This window comes from Protobothrops mucrosquamatus, unplaced genomic scaffold, assembly GCF_001527695.2.
Source record: "Protobothrops mucrosquamatus isolate PMUCROS unplaced genomic scaffold, P.Mucros_1.0 scaffold4895, whole genome shotgun sequence".
Lineage (NCBI taxonomy): Eukaryota > Metazoa > Chordata > Lepidosauria > Squamata > Viperidae > Protobothrops > Protobothrops mucrosquamatus.
The window spans coordinates 1,166-10,876 of record NW_015390782.1 but is presented as its reverse complement, the minus strand read 5'-3'; the positions used below and the strand labels follow the sequence as shown (position 1 = coordinate 10,876).

The 9,711-nt window shown below is 41.7% G+C and overlaps 1 long non-coding RNA gene across 1 annotated transcript; it reads right to left on the bottom strand.

Moving 5' to 3' along the window:
• Nucleotides 1-2,672: 2,672 nt before the first annotated feature.
• On the bottom strand, nt 2,673-9,413 carry LOC107299423. Its single transcript, XR_001549177.1, has 3 exons — nt 9,357-9,413; nt 7,540-7,587; nt 2,673-3,274 (listed from the first exon to the last, which is right to left on the bottom strand). It is a non-coding gene; the product is annotated as an uncharacterized LOC107299423 (long non-coding RNA).
• Between the last annotated feature and the right edge of the window lie 298 nt (nt 9,414-9,711).

The window sequence follows — 9,711 nt, the reverse complement described above, 5'->3', positions numbered from 1 at the left end:
TAGTATAAAACTGAAGTCTAATCCCGCCCTCCTTGTTCAGAATTGCCTATCTCCATTATGCTTCTGAACCTGCGCAAATAAACCTCTCTGCTAAACCCCTCTGGAATTCGTAAGAGTTCTTTCGTTTTCCACAAGAATTTTGGCACCCCAGATGGGACTCGAACCCACAATCCCTGGCTTAGAAAACGAAGATGTGCAAAGACTCTCATAGCTGTGATTGCCACCTGCTCTTTGAGCAGGAGTTGTGAGTCCAGGAGGACCACCAAATTATGCACCGGGGCTGTTTGGGGCAGTGCCACCACACGTAGAACCAAGATGGAAAATCCTTGTCTCTGGGGGGTCCATATACCCATAGCTACTCTGCCTTGCGAAGTTTGAGTTGGAGTCCGTTTTGCCTCATCCAGTCCCCAACAAACTCCCTGAGACTGGGATACCATGTTTCCCCAAAAGTAAGACCTAACCTAGCTTGATTTTGGGGGGTAGGCCAGTGGTGGCGAACCTATGGCACGCATGCCAGAGGCAGCACTCAGAGCCCTCTCTGTGGGCATTCGCGCTGCCACTGCCAGCAGCTTGCGCAGGTCCATTAGGCCGCTGCCGCCACCCGGAGTGGCAGCCCCACCCAGCACAAGGAAGTGAAGCGACCAGCTAGCAAGCTCGAGTAGAGGTGGTAGAGCACGCCCACACCCAGCAAGCCAAAGGCCAACCCGAGCAGGGAAAGCCGGATCCCCCTCAGCGCCATGGCCCCCCAGTCCCAACTAGGATTGCGTGCCTCCCCCCCATCTATGCTGGGCCTCCTGCCCACTGTCCCACCTGCCAGAGACCCCCTGGATCTCCCCCAACCCTGCCCCCACAGGCATCCCCCCCATGAGCAACATCGAGGTGGCCATGTCCACCCCAGCCACGGCCAGTCTGCCATGACAACTGCAGCCATGCTCACCCAGTGGGCCACTCCCCCACACACACCCCTCCCGAGGGCACCACAATGCTGATGCGGCCCTGGCACTTTGTGATAAATAAGTGGGTTTTGGGTTATGGTTTGGCACTCGGTCTCTAAAAGGTTTGCCATCATTGGGGTAGGCCTAATATAAACCCTACCCGAAAAATAAGCCCTAGTTTTGGGGTGAGGCGCACGCCTAAAAATCAAGCCAGGGCAGGGGTGGAGCTTAACCATTGTAGCCAGGCCTCCCATGGATCGACACTTTCCTCACCGGAAGGAGCAGCTTCATTTTGCAGCTGAGAATGGAGCTCGGCCTGCATTTCTGGAAGGCCTCTGACTGCGAAATGCAGGCCGGAAACTCCATTCTCAGCTGCAGAATGAAGCTGCTCCTTCGGCCCCAGAAGAAGCGGGCCAGCTGGGTGGGGCTGTCAGTGCTGGGGGTGAGTGGAAAAGACCCCCCCCCAAAAATAGGACCTGGTGCCTCTTTTGGAGGCAAAAAATTATAAATAAGACTGGGTCTTATTTTCAGGGAAACACGGTAGTGAATGGTCTGTCCGTGGCAGGGGAGAAATCAAAATCTCCCCCAATTCCAGAACAGTCTGCCATTTGCTCTGACAGAAAAAAACAGATTGGGTGTATTACTGCTACTATGACTTGGGCCAGGCCCATAGCTGCTGTGGTGGCCATAAACTCCTTAAGCTGCCTGTGATCTCACACGTAGGGACAGCAGGTTGAACTCCCCAAACACCGTAAGTCCAGCCCAACCACAGAGTCAAGTAGGCAGGACAAGAAGCAACGGGTGGAAACTAATCAAGGAGAGAAGCAACCTAGAACTAAGGAGAAACTTCCTGACAGTGAGAACAATTAACCAGTGGAACAACCTGCCTCCAGAAGTGATGAATGCTCCAACACTGGAAGTTTTTAAGAAGAAACTGGACAGCCATTTGTCCGAAATGGTATAGGGTTTCCTGCCTGAGCAGGGGGTTGGACTAGATGGCCTCCAAGGTCCCTTCCAACAACTACTACTACTACTACTACTATTACTTCTTCTTCTTCTTCTTCTTCTTCTTCTTCTTCTTCTTCTTCTTCTTCTTATTATTATTATTATTATTATTATTATTATTATTATTATTATTATTATTATAATTATTATTATTATTATTATTATTATTATTATTATTAAGCTATGTAGCAGGGAAGCTGGTACAATAGCAACAGCCCTAACTGACCTCTCCTAGTGCCCAGCTTAAGAAATAGCGTCTCATATCTGACAATCTTGGATCCAAAGCCCCTGCATGCCACCCAAATATTCTGGACGATCACTGCCACCCCCTGCCTCCCCTTTCCTGGGGTCCTGGCATTTAGGTGTACAATTCCATCCCAAATCTCATCCCATTCTCCATTTTTGCATTTGGATTGAAATTTTTTTCCCCCTCCCTATGCACCCGATGCATTTATCACCAGCATAAGCAAAAAAATCCATCCCAAATTTCATCCTGCCCTGAAGTACACAAAATATTGGTATGTATGTATGTATGTATGTATGTATGTATGTATGTATGTATGTATGTATGTATGTATGTATGTATACAGTGGTGGGATTCAGCCAGTTCGCACCACTTTGGCAGAACCGGTAGCTAATTTTTTATTGCCCAGGCTCAGAATGGATTTCCAGAAGCGGCATCCACACAGAAAACCGGTTATTCACATATTTGGATCCCACCACTACATGTATGTATGTATGATGTTTGTTTTACAATGCTTTGCTGTAATCCCAATGGACTCCAGGAGATTTCTCTTTATATATCATTCACACAAACACACACACAACATATTTCTACCTCTTGTTTCTAAAATAAATTAGTACGGTAATTGTACATCTTATGCCAATGTGCATCTCTTAGGTATTTGTGTGTTGATGTTCTTTTAAGATATTTTTTACCAACGTCTCAGAAATGGATATAAAAGCACCAGTGAATATAAATCCATTTTACAATATAGAAAAGAAGCCGAAATGTTTTTTTTTTAATAGTTATATATTTTCACAAATAAGTATTTTCTTATCAGGACAAAAGCTTGGCTTGCAATGCATATAAAATATATTTACCAGCCATTACTACTTTTGATGCCTGCTCGCTCAGCATGCCATTTAAGGTGCTGTTTAATAAGTTTGCTCTTGTATCTGCTCCATGTTTGCTGTGTATTGTAACTCTGCTGGATCATACTCTCTGTGGGGTAACTGCTGAACATCTGTAATGCCATCTGCCTGGATTTAGCAGTTGCTTCTTCCAGAAATAGTCGCTTGGGAATAAATATGCACTCTGCACCTTCACTGATCTGTGGAAACAGGAAAATAATAATAACAATCTCTTTTTCTAAGCAAGATAAATAATCCATATTTTAAGTCTACACTCTATTGTGTTATGTATAAAATAAATGTGAGATCTCAAAAAAAGTTATCAAGGTAATTAAAGTATTAATTGGTACAAATATAGGCTTGCCAAAACAACACTTATTTAAATTTAGCCTATAAAGAAGAGTTTTTAAAGTTTACTCTTCTTAACTGAAGAGTAAGCGTATCCAAATATGAGAATTTTTTTATCAGGAAGATGATTTGTCTAAAGAACAATATAGTCCAATTTTCACATAAAATGAAGAGACCATCAGAGGAAATGTTACTGTCCAGTAAATGACTATCAGACATGCATTCTTCAGGTCTGTTATTTCTAACTCACAGTTAAAATTAAAACTTATTTAGGGCTGATATTAATTAGGGAATAACACCACCCAAACTTTTCTTTTAATCAGGAAGACAGACAAACCAACAAACCACATTCAATTCCTGGTTTCAAAGTAGGAAAATGTTCAGATATGAACCAACACAGTTTAACAGCAAGCATTCCGATTTAACTGATTTTGAACATTATGTGTTTCTGAAAATACATTTTAGATGGCAAATATATTGTGCACATGTATGAAAGTACTGTACCAGTTATTCTAAACATTTATTGCTTTCTGTTGACAAGTTTTGTTATTTTGCAATGAATTGTAGCAATGGCTAGAATTTGAAGCACAAGTTCTCCACAAAAAAAAGTTTTATTTGGAATGAAGATAAGTGTGTTCTCCTACTGAAGCTCTCATCTAGTATTCCTTGTTTGAAATTACTATTCAAAATTAAGACAGAACCCAACAATTCTGTAGCATTTAAGCTTAAAGCCCCAGAATCATATCATTCCCTACATAATTTCTTAAGTTATATTTCTTGCTCATTAATTCCATAAATTCATTAGGCTCTGGGGAACCAGCTGTATGTAGGATTTTTAAATGGTGTCTTAATGTTATTTAAATGAAGTCAAATGAAGAAACAAGAAAAAAAGATACCTACTCACAACAACTACATTGTTTTGGTAGTCAATATAGCTACCATAAAAAGAATGTAATTCAAAAATAATTATATTCTAGCAAAAGGTATGCTGGCGTAAAAAGACCAAATCATTACTTCTATAAGCATTTATATATTACTAAGGTCAACAACTAGGTTTTTTCCTCAGAAAACATATTTGGTTAAGAAAAACCTTTTCCTCCGTGGAACTGGCTGCTTCCATAGTAATAATTCCCATGACTGTTATACCGTGTTCACTTTTAAGTTAGCAAGTGGAGAAGAAAACTAGCACTGCTCTGTTATCCTATAATCTATTTTTATTGTAAAATGTTCATTTTACAAATGCAAGTAGAGTAGCCTCATTGCAGATGCATATAGTGTAGTCTGATTTCCAAATCTCTTTGTAATAGAAATAGCACAAACAGAATAAAAGAATAACAGAGTTGGAAGGGACCTTCAAAGTCTTCTAGTCCAACCCCCTGCTCAAGCAGGAAATCCTATACTATTTCAGACAAATGGTTGTCCAATCTTTTCTTAAAAACCTCCAGTGTTGGAGCATCCACAACTTCTGGAAGCAGGTCATCCCACTGATTAATTGTTCTGTCAGGAAGTTTCTCCTTAGTTCTAGGTTGCTTCTCTCTTTGATTAGTTTCCATCCGTTGCTTCTTGTCCTGCCTTCAGGCACTTTGGAGAATACCTTGACTCCCTCTTCTTTGGGGCAGCCCCTGAGATATTGGAACACTGCTATCATGTCCCCCCTCGTCCTTCTCTTCATTAAACTAGACATACCCAGTTCCAGCAACCGTTCCTTATATGTTTTAGCCTCCAGTCCCCTAATCATCTTTGTTGCTCTTCTCTGTACTCTTTCTAGAGTCTCAACATCTTTTTTACATCGTGGTGACCAAAACTGGATGCAGTATTCCAAGTGTGGCCTTACCAAGGCATTGTAAAGTGGTATTAACACTTCATGTGATCTTGATTCTATCCTTCTGTTAATTGCCTTTTCCATCTAAAGCTGTGTTTTTCAAACTTGTCAATTTTAATTTGGATGACTGGGGAATCCTGGGAGTTGAGGTCCGGCCACGCATCGTAAATTTGACAAGTTAGTTTCCATCCGTTGCTTCTTGTCCTGCCTTCAGATCTTTGGAGAATAGGTTGACCCCCTTCTTCTTTGTGGCAGCCCCTTAGATATTGGAAGACTGATATTATGTCACCCCTAGTCCTTCATACCCAATTCCAGCAACTGTTCTTCATATGTTTTAGCCTCCAGTCCCCTAATCATAGTTGTTCTTCTCTGCACTCTTTCTAGAGTCTCAGCATCTTTTTTGTATGCTGTCAACCAAAACTGGATGCAATATTTCAAATGAGACCTTAGCAAGGCATTATAAAGTGGTACTAACACTTCACATGATCTTGATTCTATTCCTCTGTTAATGCAGCCTAGAACTGGGTTGGCATTTTTGGCAGCTGCAAAGCTACAAAAGATAGGGAATGTTTTAGGTAGCTGAAGGAACCAAGCAAGAGAGCATTGCCATTAAATAGTCTCTTACTGTTTTTCTTTTTATACAGATCACTCCACATCCACTCCACTCTCCTGAGGCCAACTGAGATAATCACCATTAGGCAATACCACATGTAGCTGCAATGGCACAAATGTCTTTGGCTAATTTAATTTATTATGAGCTTTATTGAGATGGCCTTGCTACTCAACTCATTGGTAAAATGTTTCCCAACCTTTACCAAAAGTTTGACAATTTTAAGGACAATTACAGTGCTAGATATTTTTATCATTTACTGAAAACATTAAGATACATGTAAGTGGTCCTGGGGAACTATTAAAGACACCAGCCAAATACAGTACTGGAGGAGGGAAACTGAAATGAGGGGGGAAATATTTCATCTTTTTTCATGATATTCCACCTGTAGAAATAGAATAATAACAACAACAACAACAACAACAACAACAACAATAAAGTTGGAAGGGACCTTGGAGGTCATCTAGTCCAACCCCCTGCTCAGGCAGGAAATCCTATACCATTTCGGACAAATGGCTGTCCAGTCTCTTCTTAAAAACTTCCAGTGTTGGAGCATTCACTGCTTCTGGAGGCAGGTTGTTCCACTGGTTAATTGTTCTAACTGTCAGGAAGTTTCTCCTTAGTTCTAGGTTGCTTCTCTCCTTGATTAGTTTCCATCTGTTGCTTCTTGTCCTGCCTTCAGGTGCTTTGGAGAATAGCTTGACTCCCTCTTCTTTGTGGCAGCCCCTGAGATACTGCTATCATGTCCCCCCCTCGCCCTTCTCTTTGTTAAACTAGACATACCCAATTCCAGCAACCGTTCCTTATATGTTTTAGCCTCCAGTCCCCTAATCATCTTTGTTGCTCTTCTCTGTACTCTTTCTAGAGTCTCAACATTTTTTTTACATCGTGGTGACCAAAACTGGATGCAGTATTCCAAGTGTGGCCTTACCAAGGCATTGTAAAGTGGTATTAATATTTCACGTGATCTTGATTCTATCCCTCTGCTAATGCAGCCTAGCACTGTGTTGGCTTTTTTGTCAGCTGCAACACACTGCTGGCTCATATTTTAGTGATTGTCCACTAGGACTCCGAGTTCCCTCTCACAGTTGCTACTATTGAGCAAGGTACCCCTGGGCCTATACTATACCTGTACATTTGGTTTTTCTTGCCTAAATGTAGAACCTTACTTTTTTCACCATTGAATTTCATTTGGTTACATAGCGCCCAGTGTTCAAGTCTGTCCAGATCCTCCTGTATCTTAAGCCTATCTTCTGGAGTGTTGGCTATTCTTGACAGCTTGGTGTCATCTGCAAATTTGATGATTCCCCATCTATCCCCTCATCCAAATCGTTGATGAAGATGTTGAAAAGCACTGGGCCCAGAACAGAACCCAGAGCCTTTTAACAATCTATGGAGATTCTCAGTCATCCAGGTCACGGTTGTCCTAAAGGTGCTTTTCCAAAAGGCAACTGGACTTTGTTTTTCTTTGAAGACATTTCGCTTCTCATCCAAGAAGCTTCTTCAGTCCAGTTGCCTTTTGAAAAAGCACCTTTGCTTTTTTAAAGGTTCAGTTTATTGATATGCTCTCATTTCTCGCAAAGAATATTGGTTTCTGAATTGACAATGAAGGCTGATCTTCAGTCTTAACATTATTTTTAAAGTAAGATAGACGTATTTTCTTTTATTCTAAAAGAATGACTTACCAAACTGAGTTGAAGAAGACATGACTTGTCCATTAAATTGGCCAGTCCCTGTAATAATGATAAATGGTTTAAGAAAATGAATGAGTTAATGCTAACAATATTGTTTCCATTTTTAAAGATTTATTTATTTATTTTACTTTATTTATTTATTAAATCTACATGCTGCCCATCTCAAGGCAAAGTGACTTCGGGCAGCGTTGTGCCAGCCAGCTCTGAATTTCATTCTTTCTACTTCAGAATACCATCCAGTTACCCAAAAAAACAGGAATCCTTTATTTTACTTTTTCTGGTTTAATAGGCAGGGCTTTTTTTTGTCATAGAACGCCCAGAACGGAGTTCCGGCACCTTTTTGGGATGGAACCTTGTAAGGTAGGCAAGGCGGGTTGTATGACGTGTGTGAGTTCCGGCACCTTTTTTTTTTTTTTTTTTAACAAAAAAAGCACTGTTAAAAGGTATTTTAAAAATAAGTTGCAGTTGAAAGATTTTTTTCATTTATTTAGTGTATGGCATCAACCATGTAATCACTGATATACAAATTTAGTTTCAATAAAGCATCAACAAATATAAATATATATGTGAGAGTCGGCAGTCAGCAGAAGTAGCCTGTAGTACTGCATTCTAACCACTGTGCCACCGCAGCTCTTTTAAAATACTACATCAGGGCTTTTCAACCTTTTCACTCATTGTACCACTTTTAGGATATGGCAACATCCAAGTACCACCAGTCGCCTAGCAAGGTGTCAAAACCTTGATGACCAAAAAAAAAAAAAAAAAGGAAAAAAGTGATAAAGTACAGGTAGTCCTCGACTTACAACAGTTCGCTTAGTGACTGTTCGAAGTTACAATGGCACTGAAAAAAGTGCCCCCCAAGCCACAGCCGAGCAAGACACCTTCCTGCCACACAGCGGCGCTCTTCCTACTGTCTGAGGTTTCCACTGTTGTGAGCATTTCTGTTGAGGATTGGCAGCGGGGGTGGGGTGGGGGTGTTTGGTTTTTATTCCCCCCGTCTGCTGGGTGATTGCAGCAGGTTTTGGTCACTTCACATGAACCTGGGACACTGTGACCGTCATAAATATGAATCAGTTGCCAAGCATCTGAATGTAATTCATAAGACCCTGGAGAGGCTGCAACATTCCAGCTGATCGGCGCTTCTTCTGGGCTCAGCAGAAGCGCCAGGATCAGCGCCGAGATCCAGCTGGAGCCTGGCGCTGATCCTGGCGCTTCCGCTGAGCCCTGACAGCCCTGCAGCTGCAGCCATCTCTCGCTCAGGCTTGTGCGGTGCTGCCACCGGTTCAGCTCATTCCCCTCCCCCGCTACCACTTTTCTAGGATGGTCGCGTACCACCTGCCAGGTGCCAATGTACCACAGGTGGTACCCGTACCACTGGTTGAAATGCCCTGGACTACATGATCCACTCAGAAAGTTATAATCAGGGTACATCATATATCCCAACCAACCAACTCCTCAAAGTCAGCTTTAGCATAGTTAAATAGGCTGGTCACCCTCAACTATCAAACCCGGCATAAAAAACAATCTCTCTTGCCTTTAGGAAAGCCAAAAAAAAAAGCAGCCAAGTGTTATTTCTAACCAGCTCCATGTAGTTAGATCCTCTGTAGAAAAAGTTTGAGGACAGCAGAAGCCCTACTCAAATTTTTATTTTTTTATAACAACTTTTTGGAGCTGGATGCTAATTTCTAACTATATGCATGTAATATAATTCTTTTTTAAAAATGGGATTTTTTAATACATCTGCAGCATTTTAAAAAAATATGTATATGTTTTCTAGTTCAACCAGTTTGTACATTTTTAATACTCACAAAAATATCACCTTGCTCAAGAGTTCTTATCTTTAGCAGCCGGGGAGCTAATGAAGCTACCTGCATTGAAAAGAAAAAAAAAGTGTGTTAAATGAAACAAAAGGCTGCAAACTATAGTAAGGAAAAATTAATTAAGGATTTCACTTTGACTAAACTGGTAACTATAGACAGGGCTTTTCAACCAGTGGTACGGGTACCACCTGTGGTACCTTGGCACCTGGCAGGTGATACGCGACCATCCTAGAAAAGTGGTAGCGGGGGAGGGGAATGAGCTGAACCGGTGGCAGCACCGCACAAGCCTGAGCGAGAGACGGCTGGAGCTGCAGGGCTGTCGGGGCTCAGTGGAAGCGCCAGG